Source organism: Sciurus vulgaris (assembly GCF_902686455.1).
Source record: "Sciurus vulgaris genome assembly, chromosome: 11".
Lineage (NCBI taxonomy): Eukaryota > Metazoa > Chordata > Mammalia > Rodentia > Sciuridae > Sciurus > Sciurus vulgaris.
In genome coordinates, this window is record NC_136472.1 from 6,978,845 (window position 1) to 6,999,372 (window position 20,528).

The following is a 20,528-nucleotide window of genomic DNA, read 5'->3' on the forward strand; positions in this document are numbered from 1 at the left end:
CGTCCAGAGACGCCTGTCCAAGTCCACTCGGCATGTCGGTGGTTCTGGCCAGGCCACCGAGTTTGTGGTTGTTTCTTACTCACTATGTCCCCACCCCAAGTGCCCACGCCTGACCCTCCTCCAGCTGGTGTCCTTTGGCCAACATGGCTTCCAGCGCCCACAGGGGAAGTGACCCAGACTTCCCAGTAAGTAAACACTGCCCACAGACTTCCAAATATACGGGATAACTGTTTCCTCCCACCACAGCTGGGACTGGCTGGAACCCCAAATGTCTCCACTGGCTTCTGGCCATGGGTTCCAAACTGGGTTCTTATTGGGTCAGCATGTGCCCTCGCTGTGCGACAGAGGTGAAATCTGCACTAGGACACCATCAACAACAACAAACTAGTAGTAGTTAGTGGCTGCAGTCCCTGTTTGGAAAACAGGGGATACATACATATCATTTTCCACCCACAGGACTGGGGATGGATTCCAGGGCCTTACACATGCCAGACAAGTGCTCTGTCCCTGAGCACCGTCCCCAGCCCGGGTACATTTTATGAAACAGTTGTCAGCAAGGTCTTCGTCAGATGGAGCCCTCTGTGAGTTGTTGACAGCACCCTGGACCCCAGCCTCATATCCAGGAGGCGATTTGTGGTACAGAGCTCTCTGTCTGCTGGGTGTGGCAGCCATTTCCACGTGGTCGGGACTCAAGAAGACACTGCTTTTCAAAACTCTCCATATGGCCAGGTGTGGTGGCACATGCCTGTGATCCCAGTGTCTCAGGAGGCCGAGGCAGGAGGATCACAAGTTCAAAGCCAGCCTCAGCTACCTACTGAGGCCCTAAGCAACTCAGCAAGACCCTGTCTCTCAATAAAATATAAAAAGGGGCTGGAGATGTGGCTCTGTGGTTAAGGCCCCTGGGTTCAATTCCCAGTATCACAAAAACAAACAAACGAAACTCTCCATTAAGAAGAATTTGGGATGTATGTGCCAAATTAGGCACCTCATGTCTACCAGTACTGTCACCCGGCTTCAGCAGCATCAGCTCAGGGTTGGACATTCTGCTTGTGGACATTCTCATCTGTTCCCCTCACCATCCACAAGCGATTAAAGTAATCCAAGAGATGAGGAATGTTTTATTCATGTAACTCCGACAGTTGCCCTGGGTATACTTGGGGGATTGATTCCAGAACCCCCAGCGGATAGCTAACTGTGAGGATGCTCAGTCCCTTACATAACATGACATAGTATCTGCACGTGACGCAGGAACATCCTCCCATATACTTTGAGTCATTTCTAGATTACGTATGATGCCTAATGAAATGTAAATGCTATGCAAATTGTTGTTATACTACATCGTTTAGGGACTAGTGATAAGAAAAAAAAATCTAGATGCAATTTTTTTTTTTTTTTGTACAGGGGATTGAACCCAAGGGCACTCAACCACAGAACCACAGCCCTTTTTAAAATATTTTATTGAGAGACAGGGTCTCACTGTGTTGCTTAGAGCCTCACTAAATTGCTGAGGCTGGCCTTGAACTCGAGATCCTCCTGCCTCAGCCTCTGGAGCTGCTGGGATTAGCAATGTGTGCTACTGCACCTGGCTTCTAGATGCAAATTTGTGGTGCTGGGGTTGGAACCCAGGGCTTCATGCACGCTAGGCAAGTGCCCCCCCCCCCCCCGGCCCCACTGAGATACACCCACAGCTCTCCCCAATATTTTGACCCACGGTTGTCGAATCTTATAGCAAAACCCATGGACACAGAGGTTTTGTATAATTTTCACCCCTAAGAAAGAATAATCGTATAGTATCAAATAGCTGATCAATGCTCAAAGTCCCAAGTGTTCCACGGTTCAGAAATACTTTCTCTCCTTCCTTCCCTCTCATTTTGTTTGAATTAGTATCCAAATAAAGTTAATACATTGTGGTTGGGAATTTTGTCATGTGTCTTTTAATCTAGAATATCCCCGTCCATCTTTGGTTTTTTCTTGGCAATTTATTTGTTGATAAAAACTGGGCTGTTCATCCTCTAGGGACCGCCCCCGCCCCCCACCTGAATCTGGCTGATTGCCTTTGTGGTGTAGTTGAACCTGCTCTGTCCCCAGGGTTCTTGTGAACTGAGAGCTGGATCTGAAGCTTGATAAAACACAGCTGTGAATTTGGGGGGCTAGAATATGTCCCAGCTGTCGCTCCCCTTAGGAGACGCATACTGTCTCTTCTAGTGATGTGATCATATTACTTTAGTTTTTACACTTATTTTGAAGCCAGGTGCGGTGGTGCACCCTGTAATCCTGGCAGTTCAGGAGGCTGAGGCAGGAGGTTCATAAGTTCAAGACCAACCTCAGCAATTTAGTGAGGCCCTTAGCAACTCAGTAAGATCCTGTCTCAAAATAAAATATAAAGGGTCCGGGGCTAGGGTTCGGTGGCAGAGCGCTTGCCTAGCACGTGTGAGGCCCTGGGTTCCATCCTCAGCACCGCAAATAAAATAAAGGCATGCCGTCCATCTACAACTACGAAAAAATTTTTAAAAATAAAATATAAAAAGGGCTGGGGAGTGCTCAGTGGTTAAGCACCCCTGGGTTCAATCCATGGCACAAAAAAAAAAAAAAAAAAAAAAAAAAAAAAATCAAGGACTTATTTTGAAAAAAGTTCAACGTGTGAAAAGTTGGAGGAAAGTGCAGTGAATTCTGGCGTACTCTCCACCTGATCACCAGTCGCTGCCACTGTGCTTTGCGATGTACATTCTTTGACATATATATGTAGTTAAATATATGCAGCTATGCAAAATTTCTCCCTATATCCTTTGAGAACAGGTTGCAAATACCGCAGAACCTCGTTCTTCCACCTGAGCCACTTCGTTCAGTGTGGGTCTGAGAACTCCTCCCTGACCCTCAGCATTGCAGGGTCGCCACTCTATCATCTAGGATCTAGACCATCTTCCAGTTCTGCCAATCATCCTGTGTTGTTTTTATTTTTTTAAATTTTATTTTTTAGTTGTCGATGGCCTTTGTTTTATTTATATATTTATTTATATGCAGTGCTGAGGATGGAACCCAGGGCTTCACACCTGCCGGGCAAGCGCTCTACCACTGAGCCCCAACCCCAGCCCCCCGTGGTGCTTTTTGAAATGATCTTCAAGAGACTTATTTCCAAAACATCTATTCCTTATAGTCACGAGGTCAGAACCTCATAAGTAATTTATAAATCTGTTCCATTTATTTTTTCATTTCATTTTTATTTTTATCAAAGAAGTGTGTGTACTTAGTTTTAAAAAGCAAATAGTCTAAGATCTGTGACCCTTCGCCTTGTCCCACCACACACCCAGGGGAGCCACCCCACCAGGTGTTTCCTCTGGGATTTATCTCCACAATTCCAGATCAAATGCTTGCATTGTGAGTCCCTGGGTCTGTGTATTTGAACTTCATCTGCGACTTCCTACTCTGGGAGGTGAAGATTTAGCTTTCCTATTTCCACCCTGCCCCAACATGCGGATCTTCTTTCTCTGCCCTCTTAACAGAGTTATGTGATGATTTTTGGTTTAATAAATAGTCATTAATCATATTAATTTGGCTTTGCAAATATTGCTCATAACTGAGCCGCCTGGTGCTCTGCATGTCCAAGTCCTTTCTGGGACATCTTTTCTTTGGTTTGCAACAATCCAGGCCTGAGGCTTGCTTGCTTAGGGCTCCGAGGTCACTCCAGAGCAGACATTGGCACTTATTTGCTGAATGGATGAATGATGCTTGGTCAGGATCAGGGTCAGGGTCAGGGTCAGGGTCAGGGCAGAAACATGCTGGGAAATTCAAAAGACTGCAGAGGGAAGCCCAGCTCTCCAGTAGCCCCCGCCTACCGCAGGGCCATGGAGCTGAGCCCCAGAGAAGGCTCTGAGTCTGGGTGCATTTTGAAGAGGGGCAGGGAAGTTAGTGGGTGGAGGTGGGATGTGGCGGCCAGGAAGAGTCTCTGACCAGTGAGGTTCCTGGCTCCACTATGCTGGAGTTGCCTGAACAAGATGGGGAGCGAGGTGGGCCAGAAGACCAGAGAAGACTTGGCACATGTGGGACCTGAGGTCCCTCTTAGATGTTCAGGTGGGGGTGATGTGTAGGAGTGTGGAATTGGGGAAGGAGTGGGGACTGTGTGACCTCAGGCCACTTACTCTATGTCTTGTGGCAGCTTCTTGCTTTCTTTGGAGAATCTGTCCTGCCCCCATGGGACTCCTGCAAGTCAATTCAAGCTTGACCACTTAGTCTCCCGTCGCCTCTGTCAGAGAATTGATTCAGAAATAAGCATGTGACCTCTTTTGAACCGAGGCTTTTGCAAAGACTTCTCAGACAGAAGTAAGCACTCTTCTTTGGGGCTTTAGCTTAGAGGGCTGGAGTTACTGCAGCTCCATAAGAAGGCCAGGAGGAGAGAAAAGAGTGTGTGTATGTGAGAAAGAGAGAGAGAGGGAGAGGGAGAGGGAGAACAGAGATCCTAGGGATGGCTCTGAATCCCTGATCAAGCCATACCTGAAGGTAGCACTGGGTCTGGACTTTTCAATTATGTGAGTCAAGGCATTTGTTTTCCCTAAGCGAGTTTTGGTTGAGTTCCCTGTTAATTGATTGTACCTGAAAACCCATTCAATTCTTCCATTTTTTAGATAAACAAGGTGAAACCTAGAAAAGTAAAGGGTACCCCAGAGGTCACACACCTGGTGAGCACATGAATCACCCAACTTGACGAACAGGAGAACCACCGGCACCCAGCACTCTGCACCTGGGGGGTCAGGACTCTGGGCAGGAGCAGGGACGGGGCTCCCTGGGAAAGTGACTCTGAAGTGGCCATGGACTTTGCAGGCAGCAGAGGCCCCATACAGGCTCTGGAAGGCTTCCTGGGGCCCCCAGGTCTGTTCTCCAGGGAAGGAAGAACAGCTTTGAGTCCTGTCCTTCCAGCTGTCTCTGTTCTTGTGACGGAGATGCACTCACTAGCCATTGTCTGGTGTCCGTGCCCCGGGAGGTGACAGCGTGGAGCCAAGGTAGATAGGTGGGACGTTGGCTCCAGATTGGGGGTGGGAAGAGAAGTAGGGGGCGGGTGGGGAAGGAGGGGAAGGGATCCAGCCACAGGCAAACCTGGGCCGCCATCGGTAAGGCAGGGACAGTGAGGCCTGCTGCCCATCGACCTCCTGAAGTCAGGCCCAGGCCTTGCACTGGGAAGGGGATGCCCGAGCACCCTCTGCCCCAGGGCTGCTACAGGGGAGGTGACCCTGGGCAGAAGGAAAGAAGGCAGAGGGAAGGACATTATGGAAGTAGCTGTGGGTGGGGCCGGCGGGCCAGGCGGATGAGGCTACAGGCGCTGGGCCCTGTCACCTCACTGTGTGGGGCCCAGTCAAGCCCACCCTCCCATGGGCCTTAAGACCCTGACTGTAAGGCCGGAACAGACTGTGGCACTCCTCCCAGCAGGCTCTGCCTGCCCTTCGTCTTCTGTCCCTGTCCCCTGTGCTGGAGTGGCCACTGGGAATCTTCCCAAGCTATGGCACATCCTGTGTGGCTTCCCTGGGGTTCCCAGGTGAAACAGGGGCTCTTGGGCTTGCCTTCTTGATCCGGAAGTCCTGCCCCTTGTCTTCCTGTGGTTGCCCAGTAAAAGTTGTGCTAGGCCCATTCTTCCTGCTGTCCCTTGCCAGCTCCGTGCCCCCCACTGGCCACACCCTCCCCCATGGCTCCATAGGGTGAGCCCAGCTCCCTCTGCTGTCCCTCAGGGTACATCTGCACCCTGAGCAGCTGCAGGGTGCAGTTGGTTCTCGGTGCGAAGCCCTGCTGGGCCTCGGGAAGAGGGTTGTGTCTCGTCCTTTCTGAAGTCCTCTGAGCGGGCCTTGCCCCAGGAGGCTGGGATCTACTGCTGTGCCTGGGGCTCAGAGAGGGGAGACGTGGCAGGGAGGGGCAGTGACAGCCACCGTGGGGGCAGGAAGCAAGGTGAAGAGTCGTGGGGACTTCTTCCCACTCCCATTCCCACTGGGTGCTTAGTGAGACCACATCCTGGGAGGCCCAGGGCCCCCTCTGTCTGGGATCTTGATGGTCCCTCCCTGCCGCCCACAGCCCTGCCAAGGCCTGGCCTAGCCGAGGTGAGCTGAGGACATGCTGGGTCCCTGTGCCAGGCTTCCCAGGCTCTCACTGAGCCGCCCGCCCCGGGGCTGGCCCTGAGCTCAGCACAGCGTGTGCCTTGGCCTCTCATTCCCCAGACACCTCGGGCCAGGGGCTATTATTAACAGCCCCATTTTCCAGAGGAGGCTACCGAGGTTCCGAGGGAAGACCTTCTCAAGGTCAAATGGGAAAACTCCTGAGAACTGGCTACTTTGAACGGAGGGCCAACTAACTGCCCTAATGTTCCACATGTGTTAACTTGGGTCAGACAAAAACCCTGCAGAGAGGGATTGCTACTTTTATTGAACAGACGAGGAAATCAAGGCACAGAGAGGTTATGTAACTTGACTGATGCTGCCCAGATAGTGAGTGGGAGGGCCAGGATTTAAACTCAGGCAGTTTGGCCTCAGATCTCTTCTGCACTTTTCTCTCCAGCTTGTTGAGGGTGTCAAGAAGGAGGAGATGAGGTTCTCGCTCAGGATAAGACCCTCTGAAGTTTGCAAAGCTTTAGCACATTTGGCATCCTACCTAACCTTCAGCCCCAAGGAGAGCGTCATCCCATTTTACAGAGAGAGAATTAAGAGTGGAGAAGGGGCCGGGTTGTGGCTCAGTGGTGGAGCGCTCACCTAGCATGAATGAGGCCCTGGGTTCAAGCCTCAGCACCACATAAAAAAAAATAGGGGTATTATGTCCACCTACAACTAAACAGTATATTTTAAAAAGATCAGGGAAGGGCAGTGGCTGCTCAAGAGTCAGTTGTGGGGAGGGGACATGGACTCAGGCTGGACGCCCAGGCCTGAGCCCTCACTAGCTGCACCCAAGAGCTTGGCGGCTCCTGAGCCCTGCAGAGTTCCGGGTGGGAGGCTGAAGCTCAGGCGAGAGCTGCAGATCAGCCTCTGTCCCGCTGCGGGAGCCTCCGCTTCCTCATCTGTAAAATAAATGGGCTGGATCTGCTGGGCTCAAGGGCCTCTGCAGCCCAGATCTGCAGCCCCGGCCCTGCGGAGGCGAGGACACGGTGTCCCTGCTCGCCTCATTGCTTCCCCCATTAGTGCAGCCGAGCGGCCCCGTTTCCCCTGCAAGATGCTTTCCCCTCCCGCAGAGAGCTTGCGGGGACCAGGGAAGATGTGCGGCGGGTCTCCCCCACCTCGCTGCCCAACCAGCCTTCACTTCATTCCGCTTCAGAGCAGAGCGGCAGCCGTCTGTCTGTCTGTCTGTCTCCTCCCCAGCTGGCCTGTGAGCGCCTGGAGGGCAGCGGTCACCTCTGAAGGGTGGTGCTTGATCAGGAGTGAGCCCCCAGTCCTGGAGACGCGTGAGCAGGTGTGAGGCGGGAAGTATGTTCTAGCCTACCTACCTTCAAGGGAGCCTTGCCATGACCCTAGGAGCCACCTGCTGTCCTAAGCTGCATTTTATAAATGAGGAAACTGAGGCAGAGAGAGTAAGTGGCTTGCCCAGGATCACAAACCCCCAAGTGGTAGGGTCAGGACTCAAACCCTGCAGTCGGACTCCATCTCTGGTGTGGCTGACCACTACACGGCACTGTCTCCCTCGGCCCGCCAGCAACCTGGCAGAGGGCCCAGGAGTGTGGTCCCGGTCAGTGCTCTGGAACACGGCCTCTCTTCCCTCTTTCTGCCACTGTTTGATTGTCAAGATTCCCCGGGGACTAGTACTGACTGGTCTGGGTCTCCTGGGCCACCCCCTACCTTCCTCAAGCCTGGAACTGCTGTTCCAATAGACCCGGAGCCTGTTGTCAAGGTCACACCCTGCTGTGGCAGCCAGGCTGCAGCATGGGTGGCTTTGTTCCTGCAGGACAGCATATCAAATACCCGTTCCTCGCTGGCTTTGTCCTCCGCAGGGATAAGAAGCTCCAGGGAAATGGATGCCCTGCTGGGCGCTCCCCTTGTGCCAGGTCCTGGGGAGGAGGTGTTTTGGTGAGCTACTGTGCATCTCAAACTACTCACCTCCACTGGGTTGAACTTGTCCCCCCCTGAGGTTCATGTCCACCTGGAATCTATGAGTGTGTCCTTATGTGGAAACAGGGTCTCTGCAAATGGAGTCAAGTTAGGACGTCAGACAGTACCGTAAATCCAGTACCACCAGCGTCCTTACAAGAAGAGGGAAACGTAGGCCTAGACGCACTGGGAAAATGCCACGTGATGAGAGCTGGGGACTGGGAACACTAGGGATGGCCAGCAGCTACTAGAACCTGCGAGTTGCAGGAAGAATTCTTCTTCTTTTTTTTTTTTTGTGGTGCTGGGGATTGAACCCAGGGCCTTGTGCACACTAGGCAAGCACTCTACCAACTGAGCTATATCCCCAGCCCAAGAATTCTTCTTTCCTAGGAACTTCAGGGGGAGCACAGCCTGACAACCTCCTCGTTTTGGACCTGTGGCCTCCAGACTGTGAGAGAATACATTTCTGTTCTTTAAGACACCAGCTTGCGGCTATTTGTCATAGCAGCACTAGAACTATGATATGACCCCAAGCTTAGTGATGCAGAGCCAGAAGGGTTTCTTACATCTGAGGGTTGACTGGACTCAGTTGGATGATTCTTCTGCTCTATGGTCAGCTGGAACAACTCAGGCTGCCATCAGTTGGGAACTGGGCCGTGGTCTGAGGATTGGGGCAGTTGGTGTTGGTTGTGGGACTGCCTTAGTCCTGCTCCTTGTGGCCCCTGACTTCTACATGATCTCTGTAGCAGGACAGCCTGGCCTTCTCAACAGGCAGCTGATTTCCCAGGGAAGGAAGAACAGGATCAAGAAGTAGGAACTGCAAGATCTGAATGGCACTAGACCTCAAAACCCTGAACGGCACTTTCACAACAGTCTTTTGGTTCAGGCAGATCACGCAGCTCATCCAGATTCAGAGAGGGGAAATAGTCTCTGCTTTTGATGGGAAATGTGTTTGTCAGCTTTTTGTTACTATAACAAAATACCTGAGATAATAGAATAAAAGGATTTTTTTTTGCCTCACAGTTTTGGAAGTTCTAGTCCACGATGGATTGGCTCAGTTGCTTTGGTTGTGTGGTGAGGCAGTTTATCATGGTGGGACATAGCAAAACTGTGGCCAGAAAGTAAAGAGAGAAAGTGAAAGAGACTGGGGTCCCACAGTCCACTTCAGGGGCATACCCTCAATGACCTAAGGCTGTCCCATGAGCCCCAGCTCTCAAAGGTCCTATCATCTCCCAACAATGCCACTCTGGGGACTAAGTCTTTAGCACATGGGTTTTGGGGAGACATTCAAGGGTCTCCACAGGAGAAGGTGTGACAGACAAGGCTAATAGGCCGAGGAGATGGGAGGAATGGTGGGGGCTATCTTGGGTCACCACCCACCAGTGTGTGGCTGGGGCTTTCCCAAGGGTCCCGGAAATGAGCTTCCTGTCCGTGGGGTTGCTGGTGAGATTGAGGTAGGGATCACCCTGCCTGAGGAACAGCCCAGACCCATGAGCCGCAGGTCCACTCAGCCGTGCTCACAGGTGACCCTGAGCCACTCCTACTCAGCAATCATTCACTGAGCTGTACGAAGGGCCACACCAAGCTAGGCACTGTGCCGGGAGCAGGCCAGCTCCCTGTGGAACTGCACTAGACAGGCAGGTCGCAGAACATGCTGAGTAGAACTGCAGGGCCGGGAGGCCGAGATGAGCCTCCAGGGCACAGCTGTGGACTCGAGCTGCTTCCTGGAGTCTTGGGGGTTCCCAGATGCACCCCAGTGCTTCTGTGGAGGGTGCTGAGCAGGAGGGACCTCAAGTTTGCAATTAGCTGGGCTCGATGGTTCCACAGTCTGATTTCAGAGCCAGGCTCCCACTGGCTGTCTGGGACAACATTTTCCTAGGACATGACCCTGCCAGGGTTCTGGGCTCTGAGGGAGCCCACTCCTCTGTGAGGCCTCGTCAACCCCCATACAGTCCCTGTGCTAGGTGCCTGCTGCTCCCTCACCTTTGACCTTAGACCTGCCAGTCCTGGAGAGCCCTGGGGACCCCACAGGAAATGCAGAGTCTCTCAGAGAGCTCAAGCTCTTGGAGTCAGACCACTCCCCTCTGTGTGGCCCTGGGAGAGTTTTTCACCTTCTCTGATCCTCTGAGGAAGCCGTGCTTGGGCTCTGGGCCCAGCATACGTCACAGCCGAGAGAGGCTCTGAACTTGAGTTAGTCACTGGCGAAGCCTTTCTTTTGGCTCAGCATCTTTATTACAACCCCAAAGGTGGGCATTGGATGGGGGTGCAGGGTGGGGCTAGGTACATCCATACAATGACCCCCTGCCTCAGTTTCCCTCTCAGTCACATGGGAAGGAAGGCCTCCCCTGTTTCCTTCATCAGGATACTGTGAGGCCGGAAGTCGGTAACATACGGGCATGGGCCTCTCAGAGTGCCCAACACTGAGGACCGTCCAGAGCGGTCCTTGCACTCCAGGGCTTGACGTCTGTGAGGGACCCCTGAGCCCTGGCTTCACCAAGCTCTGTCTTGAAGTGGATGACAGGTCTTGTGTGGGGCTGGGGACAAAGAAGCTGCCACTTCCGAGCAGATTCCTGAGACCTTCACGGGCTTCCTAGTCCAAGGGCAGAGCCGAGCACCTTCTGCTCAGCCAGGGGTCTCTGCTGAGAGCCGGGCTTGGGGCGGGAAGGACAGAGTCAAGGCAGGCAGCAACACGGGGCTCTGGTGGGCTGGTGACAGAGGCCTTCTCCGGCCCCGTGAGGAAGGCTGGAGCACACAGTCCACAGGAGCCGTGAAGAGGCCGGTCCCTGGGGCGCAGCAAGGGCCACCATATTTCCAGCACCTCTAGCTGCTGTCCCGTGGGGGCTTCGGGGAGGCTGGCCGACTCAGGGTCACGCTGGGGAAGCTGGTGACGAAGCTGTCCCACTTTCTCCTCACCTGCTGGAACGCCAAGGTGGAGAGCTGAGCCGCCAGGGCCGGCGGCCCGGCGGGGGCTCTGGTGCTGTTCCAGCCACGGCCGCGCGGTGGCGGCAGACCCCCGGAGACGCGCCGCGGGCCGGCGACCCGCGGGCAGCAGAGGCGCGGAGGGGCCGGGCGCCCGCCGCCCCAGGGTCCGGCTCTCTGCTCCGGGGCGAGGTGGCCGGCCTGCTCCGCGCACCCATCCCACGCACCGCCGCTCCGAGCGCCTTCAACCTGTCCCCACCCGCCCGTCCTAAGACCTTCGGCGGCAGCCCACGGGACTCGCTGCCTCTCCAGCCTCGCCCAAGACGCCGGGCTGAGCGCCTCCCTGCCAGCCTTCGCCGCCCCGCCCCGCTCGGGGAGACCCGCTCCAGGACGCCCCGTCCTTCGCCCCGGCCATACCTGCCGGCATTGGCTCAGCCACCACCGGCCGCCTCTGGGCGGGGTTTGGATCAGCTGCTCCGTGTCCCCCGCACTCCGCTCGGGCTGCCCCTTCTGACTAGGGACTTTCAGCCCTTCTGCTCCTCCATCGAGGCCTTGGGACCAGGACCTCTCTCGCCCCTGCCTGAGGCTCAGCGCCCGGCGGAGCGGGCCCTCCACCGGCCTTCCCCAGGACTCCTGCAGCTTCCCATAGGAGTGCCGCGGTCCTCGCAGGGACTGGCTGCGCAGCCCTGTTCCCATGGTTCTGGACGCTTCGGTCCCTCGGCAAGCCGCTGGCTCTCTAGGATGGCCTGGTGCCTCCACCCATCCCAGGGAACTCACCTGGGGGCAAAGGTTGGTGCTGCTGAGGTGGCTGTCATAAACCAAAGGGCAGGTCACAGGAGCCGAGCATCCCTGAGTCACACTCCCCACCACCTCTTCACCTTCTGGAACAAGGAGTGTAGACCTTCCTGTCTCTTCCTCCCCTGCCTCCTCCTCCTGCAGGCAGCCCTCCCTGACCACCCACCCTGGAAGAGCTTGGCTGCCTCTGAACTGGGCCCTGGCTGTACACACCACTCATCTCATTGACATGGAGCACAGATGACTCAACAGCAAAGCAGAGACAGGCTTTCATGAGTCAGGACAGCTCCATCCTAGAAAAGCCAAGTTCATAGAGACACAAAGTAAAATGGCAACTGCCAGCAACTCCAGGTGGGAGTGAGGTGGAGAGCCATTGTTTAGTGATTATAGATTTTCAGTTTTACAAGATGAAACGGGCTCTGGAGGTTGATTGCACAACACTGTGGATGAATACCACACCACCAAGCTGTCCACTTCAAAAACAGCTGAGATGGAGTCCGGCATGTGCACACACGCCTGTTAATCTAAGCGATTCAGGAGGCTGAGACAGGAGGATCGAAAGTTTGAGGCCAGCCTCAGCAATTTAGCAAGACCCTTAGCAGTTTAGTGAAACTCCATCTTAAAATAAAAAATAAAAAGGGTTGGGGAGGTGACTCAGTGGTAAAGAGACCCTAAGTTCAATCCCCAGAACTGAAAAAAAAAAAAAAAAAAAAAAAAAAAAAAAATTAAAAGGCCCAGATGGTAAATCTTATGACATGTATTTTGACACATTAGAAAAAAATTCTAAAAGAATAAGAGGAAACAAGATAGCTCTAGGCCAGGCATCAGGAGGCCTGGGATTTTTCCAAGCCTAACTCTGCCTCAATATTCCAGCACAGCACAGAGGTTAAGAGCTAGACTCTGAGGACCAAGTGCCTGTGGGTAAATTGCAGCTTCAGCACTTACAGCTCTGTGACCTTGGGTACATTCTTCTCCCATGAGTCTCCTGGTCAGTAACTGAGACGACTCAGGCAATTGTTCTGTGGCTTAAATGTGATCCACAGGGCCTGGTGCACAGCAAGTGCTCAATAAAAATGAGTTGGTGGATTGATTATTGTAGACAACCCCCTCCTGGTCTGTCTCCCCTCTATAAAATGGGTTCTTTGAAAAATTGAGATGAAATCATGAATGTGGATGTCTCTGCAGAGGAGACTGCCAGTAGCAGCTCTTTCTCCTGAGATGGGGCCAGCAGATTCCAGAGAATTATAGCATCTGAGGGCTGGAGGGTCCTCATGTGTCTGGCCCACACCCATGGATTTCATCTGAACACCATGCCAGTCCTGTGTTGTAGGCAATATTATCTTTTTGCTGCTGTTAGTTTGAGACAAGCTCTTACTAGGTGGCCTTGGCTGTCCTTGAACTCCTACACTCCAGTGACCCTCCTGCCTCAGTCTCCCCAGTAGCTAGCACTGTAGGAGCCTGCCTGCATGCTTAGCTTGTTAACTCCCATTTTACAGACAAGGAGACTGAGGCTCACAGAGCTCAAGCTCTTGGCCAGAGAGCATACCCGGTAAGTGGCAGAGCTGGACTCCCACTGGGTCAGTCTGGCTTTAAAGCACAAACTTCTACTGTCTGTCCCCACCCAGACCCTACCCCTGGGTCAGCAGCAGAGGCAGAACCAGAAGCCAGGCCCCTGCCTCCTCCATGCTTGGGCTGCCCAATAGGGTCAGGGACGTGCTGGCTTCTCTGCTGCTTCCCCCCAGGGCTTGGCCTGGCCTTCTTTCCTCCCTCGAAGTTTCTGGGCCATCCTTGGGGAAAGGGTCTGTTAATGACTCAGCTCCTCCCCGGAGAGCTAAGACAAGGAGCTTAGAATGGACAAAAAGGGGCCAGACCCAATGATTCCGATGCTGACGCCATCGCAGGCCTTTTTATTCCAGCCCCGCCTGCGCTCCTAGTGTTTAACCCACAGGCCCCCTGACCCTGGCTGCAAGGCAACAACACACTGTCTTTGACCCTGGCCTCTGCTTGCTGTCCCTGCCCGTCCCACTCTCTGAACCAGGAAGAGGGTGCTGACTCACAGGCTCTGGAGATGTGCTGGGTTGCTCATGTCAAGCCCTCTTGCTAAATGCAGGGTCTTAATAATCTCTCCATCCACTGAGGACAAGCAGAGAATGTGTGTTCCTGTCCTCCCCTTCCCATCCTCCTGCCTTCTTCACCAGGCCAGTTCTTGCTCACCTTTCAGCACCTGGCTCTGTGAATGACACTGCTGTGCCTTCCCTGTCCCCTCGGCCATGTCAGGGGGGCAGCCCCTCTGCAACCCACTCTTGCTCAATCACACACACATGCCTTATCCTACCAGACTGGCAATCCTTCTCTGTGTTCGGGTACCTAACATAGTAAACGTGTGGTGTTAAATACTGGAGTCAATCAGTCATCCATTGCTGTGTGACAAATGACTCCTGGGGCAAGGAATGAAGGCCGCAGGACTGAAATGTGTTGCTTCCTTCTCCTCTTCCTTTGGTTTTAACCGCTATTTTTCAAGGATTTTTACTGGTTCTGGAGATAATCCCTCCAGGATTTAATTTGAACCTGATAGCTTAAATGACATTTAGAGGCTTACAACAAACTTAGTGGCTTAAGACAGGGCACATTTTCTCACATTTTCTGTGGGTTAGGAATTGGGCTTTACTCAGCAAGACTCCCGCTTGGGGTCTTTCACAGGCTACTATTGAGGACTATAGCCATTTGCAGGTGCCACCGGGCTGGACGGGCTTCCAAGCTCACTCCTGGCATGGTTGGCAGGTCACAGGACTGAGGGCCTCAGCTTCTTGTTGGCTATTGGCTGCCTACACTTGGGTCTCTCAAAAAGTAGTTCACGATGTGACAACTGACTTCGATCAAAGCAAGGAAGTGAGATAGGGAGCAAGAGGGGAGCCAGAGTCTCCCGGGGCTGTCTCAGAGGTGACGTTTATCACGTGTGCCCTATTCTGTTCCTTAGGAGCAAGTCATCAGTTCTCCAGGGAAGGGGATCACACAGGATGTGAAGAGCAGGAGACTGGAGTCACTGGGGCCATTGGGCAGCACACAATAAGAATTCCCGACCCATGGCACTCCCAAGTCTAGAGCCTCACCCTATCATGAACTAGCTACAGGTCTGGGCAAGCGACTTACCTTTATGTCCCTATAATTTCAGCTCTCAAATGGGGACAAGATGGCACCAGTGGAAAGGCAGCATTGGTTTATGTGCCATTAGGAAAGAATACCCCTCACCCATTCATGGGAATAAGCAGCCCCTCTTCAGAGAAGGTTAAGTGTGCAGAGAAGAGTGACATTAGTGACACATGCTAACATCTATTTCTTGAGTGGTGGATGTTGTTTAAGGTCGTGGTGATGGGAGAAGGCTACAGGCAGGGGCAGGCTACCCAGATGGTTCTCATAAGGCAGTCAGTGAAGTTAATTTGTGCCTGCACATTGTGGGCAAGGCCTTTGGTGAGGCCCAGGGCGAGGTGAGTAGCATCTCTGCCCTGGAAAAGGAGGGATTCTCATACACATAAGGAAGTGCCTCAGAGGGGTCCCAGAGGAGAACGGGAGGACACATCCCCGGGGGAGAAGCCAGGTGGGCTTCTTGGAGGAAGTGGCAGCAGAGCTTAGTCTTACAGGCACGGAGGACTGGTGCTGGCAGGGGTGGAAGGGAGAGTGGAGCAGATGGCCAGAGCCTGGGAACACACGGTTTGTCCTAGGGAAGTCAGACACAAAGCTCACCTCTGGGCCCATGAGAATCTTACCTGGGAATCCCACGGGCCTCTGGAGGCAGCAGGAAAGGCACGTGCCCTCCACTCGGAAGTCTTACCCCTGCAATTGCAGAGCTTACCCCATTGTTCAGATGGGCTAACAGAGGCCCGGTCCGGGTGGACCTGGGTCCAGCCCTATTAAGTCTGGCCAGCACAGGCGTCTTCAGCAAGTGAACTGCGCTCCACCCTCTGGGGGCGAAGTCTGGGTGTTCACAGAATCATAAGCCCAGTGGTAAGTGCCATTAGATTTTCTCCTTGAAAATATGACCACAGCTTGCAGACATACATATTTAATTTAAAATCGTTGGCGGATGTCCAACCGACAGTGGATTTCTGCTCTGAGCAACGTCTCCAATGCACCGTGATTCGGGCACTCGTTCTTCAAGTTCAGAACAGTGGTACCAAACGGGTCCATTCTTCAGTTTTCATGTCCCCGCAGGAAGCTGGAATGCCAGGCTGTCAGGTTGAATGCAGGAACCTGGCCACCTTATCGCTTGGAGAAATCAAAGTGAATGGTAAATAACACTACTACTTAAACGCTACTATAAAAGCTCCCGAGTGCCGGGCACCTGTACGTGCCAGGAACTGCGCTGAAGGCTTCCCGTACATGGTTGTGTTGAATTGAGACAGCATTCCAAAGAATTAGGGCAGGATTATTCCAAATGGCAGACAGAGAACTCGAGCCAATAGGTGTAGACAGGCAGAGCCAGTAACTCAGACGTTCTTGAACTTTTCCAAATAGCCAGCCCTGATAGCTGTTGATGGCAAGTCTGTCCCCACCATCTGGGCCGGTTTCTTCATTTGTAGACTGCAGCTGAGTAGGTCTAACCTGGGTTCCCCGAACTTCCCTTGCTAAGACGCACCAACTTCCAGGCCCCACTGCAAGCCCACTGCAAGTCAGGTCTGAGCAGAGCCCGAGACGCTGGCTGTACTATCGGCTTCCAGCACTCTCTATCGTAACAGAGATCTTGGAAACAATTGCTCAAGGCCCTTCTGCCTTTGAGGATTGAGTTCTTAGGATGCAAATGTCAGAAACAAAGCTCTTTGTTTGATGTATGAATTCCATACTTTCTGTTTTCCCAGGTGGCCTAAGGTAGGGAGTGGAGCAGAAAAAGCACAGCTTGTGGGTCCCTCACTGGGCCCCTCGCTGTGCAGCCAGGAGAGAGGCCGGATCTGTTCTCAGAGCCTCAGCATCCCTGCCCACTCTAGAGGGTCACTGGGAGAATTGACAGAGCTACAGTTCAGACTGGTAAGGAGGCTCATCCCCCTCCTCTGTCCCATCCCGTGAACCAGTGACTTGGAATGGACCTGACACCCTGGTAAACAGCTGGGGCCATGGCGGAGTCTCTCCCACAGGCTTTGGGGTCTTGGGACTTGAGTGTGTGGGCAAAGCAGGAATGAGAGATGGTAGAAATTGTACGTTAACTGCCGCCAAGAGGCTGGGCTATGGGTAAGTGAAAGGGACTGCTTTGGTGTTGCCAAAGGAGCCAACCCATTCCTTGGCTTCCTCTTTTGCTTCTTGGGGCTGACGTGTTAGGACGCATGGAGACAGATGGGAGAAGAGCTCAGACCTGGCAGAAGCTTCTGCAGCCCAAGAGCACAGGGCAGATGTAGACTGAGCTCCGTCTTGGTCGGCGATGGTCTGAATATCTGGTGGGGATCCCTTGATGGGCTCCATGGGTCCAGGGGAACTGTCCGGACTGAAAGGTCAGAGGAGGAAGACAGGTCCCTAAGGGCGGGAGCAACAAGGCTAAAGGAACAGAGACCCAGGGACAAAGTGTTGGGATTTAGGATCAGTACCCAAAAACTTTACCTGGGCAAGGACACAGGACTGCTGGGATTTAGGATCAGTACCCAAAAACTTTACCTGGGCAAGGACACAGGACTGCTGGGATTTAGGATCAGTACCCAAAAACTTTACCTGGGCAAGGACACAGGACTGCCTGACACAGCTGTACAGTTTCCACACTGCATAACTGCTCCAGGTGGATGGGGTGAAAGGGGACTGCACCCCAAGCCATGCTTTGCCTGCTTGGTCGTATGCTGGCAGGCGCTTCTGTTTCCAGGACAGGCCTTAGCACCAAGTGCCACCTGAGGGCCACTTTTCCTTATCGTCAACTAGGTACGCATAGTACGCATAGTTTAGTGTGGCTGTGTGTGGGAGCCATGCCAAGAGCCCCAGTGGAGTAGCCTGGCCCCCCCAAGGGCCTAAGGCAGGGAAACATATCAAAAAAAAGAAAAAGGCAGATAGAACTGCTCTTCAGCTGCCTCTGCCTGGTCACATGCAGGCTTCCGTGCTGCGGAGAGAAGACACAAGGCCAGCCTGTGCAGGGCTGTTTTGTCCATCCCAGGGGAAGCAGGGGGCTTGGTGGCCTTGCCTTCTTTGTTAAGGGTCAACCCTGCTGTCTCACCAGCAGCCAGGCCCTCTGTAGCATTTAGTCATCCCTCATTCATCATCCGAGGAAGGAAGACCTACCACATGTGGGTCGTCCTGCAGCCTGGCCTGGTCAGGGTAAAGCCGGGCTTCTGAGCTGCAAAATCGGTGGTGGAGGGGTGGGCTGCCGGTGGGCTGCCCTGGGCTCATGGTATCCGCATGTTTTGAGGGATCCGTGGCTTTGCCTGGGAGCCCCTCCTCCACCTGGATGCTTCTGGTCTCCTTGTTCCTAACTGCTCTTGGCCTTCCCCACTGTGCTTCCTGAACTTGCTGGTCCCGTGCCCCTCCCCCCACCAGGTCTTCCTGTCTTAGCTTGGGTCTGTTTTCTGCATGGGGCCTTGTTTATCAAAATCCTCACCCCATAAGCTCTCTCTCTCTCTTATCTCTTTTTCAGTACTTGGCCCAGTCATTGCCTCCTCCAGGAAGCCCTCAATGGTCCCTCTCTTAGGGTCAGGGGCCCCTCCTTGGAGTCCCAACCCTCGCTGGCCATGGTCTCCAGCACAGGGCTCGGGAATCGAGCATTTCGGACTCTATTTCCCCTCCCCCATCCCTCTGGCCTGGGAGCAGTGTGGGGCTGGGGAAACGCTCATTAGTTATGGCATCTTCCTGAGAAAGCAGTGGAGTGAACGGATCTCCTTTCCCTCCTTTCTGGCCCAGGGACCCTGTCAAAGTCTCCCTCCTCCCAATTTGCCCCTTGCCAACCACACTCCCTAACCTGACCTGGCCTGTTCCAGGTTGTTGTCTCTTTAACTCTCCCTCCCTGTTAAAGGCGGTGTCCTCTGGGCTCCTCGGTCTCCTGCTGGACTCCTGGCCTCTGGGGCGGTCCCATCCCCTGCAGTCCTTTGAACTGTGGGCTGATGTCTCCCTGCCATCCTTCGCCCACTATTTATTAAGCACCTGTTACTTGCTGAACTCAATTGCGGTAGAGGCAGAAGACCAACCAACCAACCAACCAAGAACCTTCCAGAAAGTGGAAGACACTAAGAAGCAGGAGACAGAGCTGCACTTGGTCTCACAGGAGCCCCTGAGCTGCAGGATGTCACTTCTTTCCTGAGAGCTCCTGCTGTGGTGCCTGGCTGAACTCTTGGCCCGACCTCCTCTCCACCCGGTCTTAGGAATTCAGTCAAGTCCCCATGCTTACCAGATCTTGAGAATTAGTTGGGGGTTGGTTAAAAAAGAAAAATCAATAAAAGATTCCTAGGCCCCAGCCCAGCCCCATGGGTGTGGGGTTCAGGAATCTGTTTGTTTAAAAAAATCAGGGAGATCCTTATCATCCGGGAAGTCTGGCTAATACTTCTCTAGGCCTCTCAGTGGGTCTCAATTCTGATCCGCATTGGAACCATTTGGAAAGTTCCTAAAACTAGCAATGCAAAGCAGAGGAGTTTCATTTTCCAGCGATGGGTTTCAGTGGACTAGGTGACTCTGCTGGTTCCTCTATGACCTCTGGCTAATTTGAATAAAACCATGGGGTGGGGCTCAGGAATCTGGGTCTCCGATCAGCACCTTGTACCAAGGAGATTCTGTCAGGAGGTCTGAAGCTCACACTGAGGAATGCTTTCTCCAGTCATGGCAGACTCCCCACCCAGGCTGTTGTGTAGAAAGCTTTCTTGGCTTGGAATGGAATATTTTCCCAACCTTGTCCTCCTGGGGAACTCATCTTGGGGACAGGAGAGAGCCTGGATGGCAAGGTGTCTTGTTTCCTCATCTGACTTGAGCTAGATAATGACTGTTCAGAACCCATACGTCTTTGTTCACAGCAATCCATTTTCTGGCTCCACTCAGTTAGTTCCTTTGTTCAGCTCTGCAGTCACTTGGTGTTGATGTAGGAGTCACCTGCACCTGGGTGGAGCCACCTGCCACCTGTGAGATCCAAGATCCAAGGAGTTCACAGAGAACAACCAGAACTGAGCTACCACTCACAGTCCCTGTTGAATGGCCAGTCCTAGAACATCTTGCCTTTTCTGAAAGACACAGGGATTCAAGTCTTACATCTGTGCAGCAGGGGAGAAAAAGATAGACAGGAAGTGATGAGGTCACAAGGTAGGCATGTAATAGAGAAGTGTAATAGAGACAATAAATAAAACTCAGATTCAATGTCCATGAAGTCCATTTTATGTGGAAATCCAGTCCAGACAGGGATGCCCAAGGTCACAAGACTAACTTTTTTTCCTGAAAGAAAGAAAGAAGAAGAAGAAGAGAGGAAGGAAGGAAGGAAGGAAGAAAAGAAAAGAAGAGAAAAGAAAGAAAAGAAAAGTTATGTAGAGTTTTGGGGCTCGGACATGCAATAGAATGCAAGTGCTATGAAAAGACAGGGCCTGAGTCGTGCCCACCAGTCCCTGCATAGCACCAGGCACATAGTAAGTAGGTGCTTGTGAGGTGTGCATTGATTAAATGAAAGCGTGAATCTGGAAGATTATAGTTTAAATTCTTGTTCTACTACTAAAATAGCTGTGGTGGATCGACCCAGGGTTGGAGTTCTGCGGGATAGGAGGAAGGAAGGACAAGGAAATTGTAATGATAAACTTTTTACACAATGAAGTCCGAGAAGGGAATCGTAATCTCTTT

General features: G+C 53.0%; 1 long non-coding RNA gene across 1 annotated transcript; it reads right to left on the reverse strand.

The window, feature by feature from the left end:
• Window positions 1-15,442: 15,442 nt before the first annotated feature.
• On the reverse strand, window positions 15,443-19,398 carry LOC306640795. Its single transcript, XR_013757914.1, has 3 exons — window positions 18,684-19,398; window positions 17,101-17,229; window positions 15,443-16,022 (listed from the first exon to the last, which is right to left on the reverse strand). It is a non-coding gene; the product is annotated as an uncharacterized lncRNA (long non-coding RNA).
• Window positions 19,399-20,528: the final 1,130 nt, after the last annotated feature.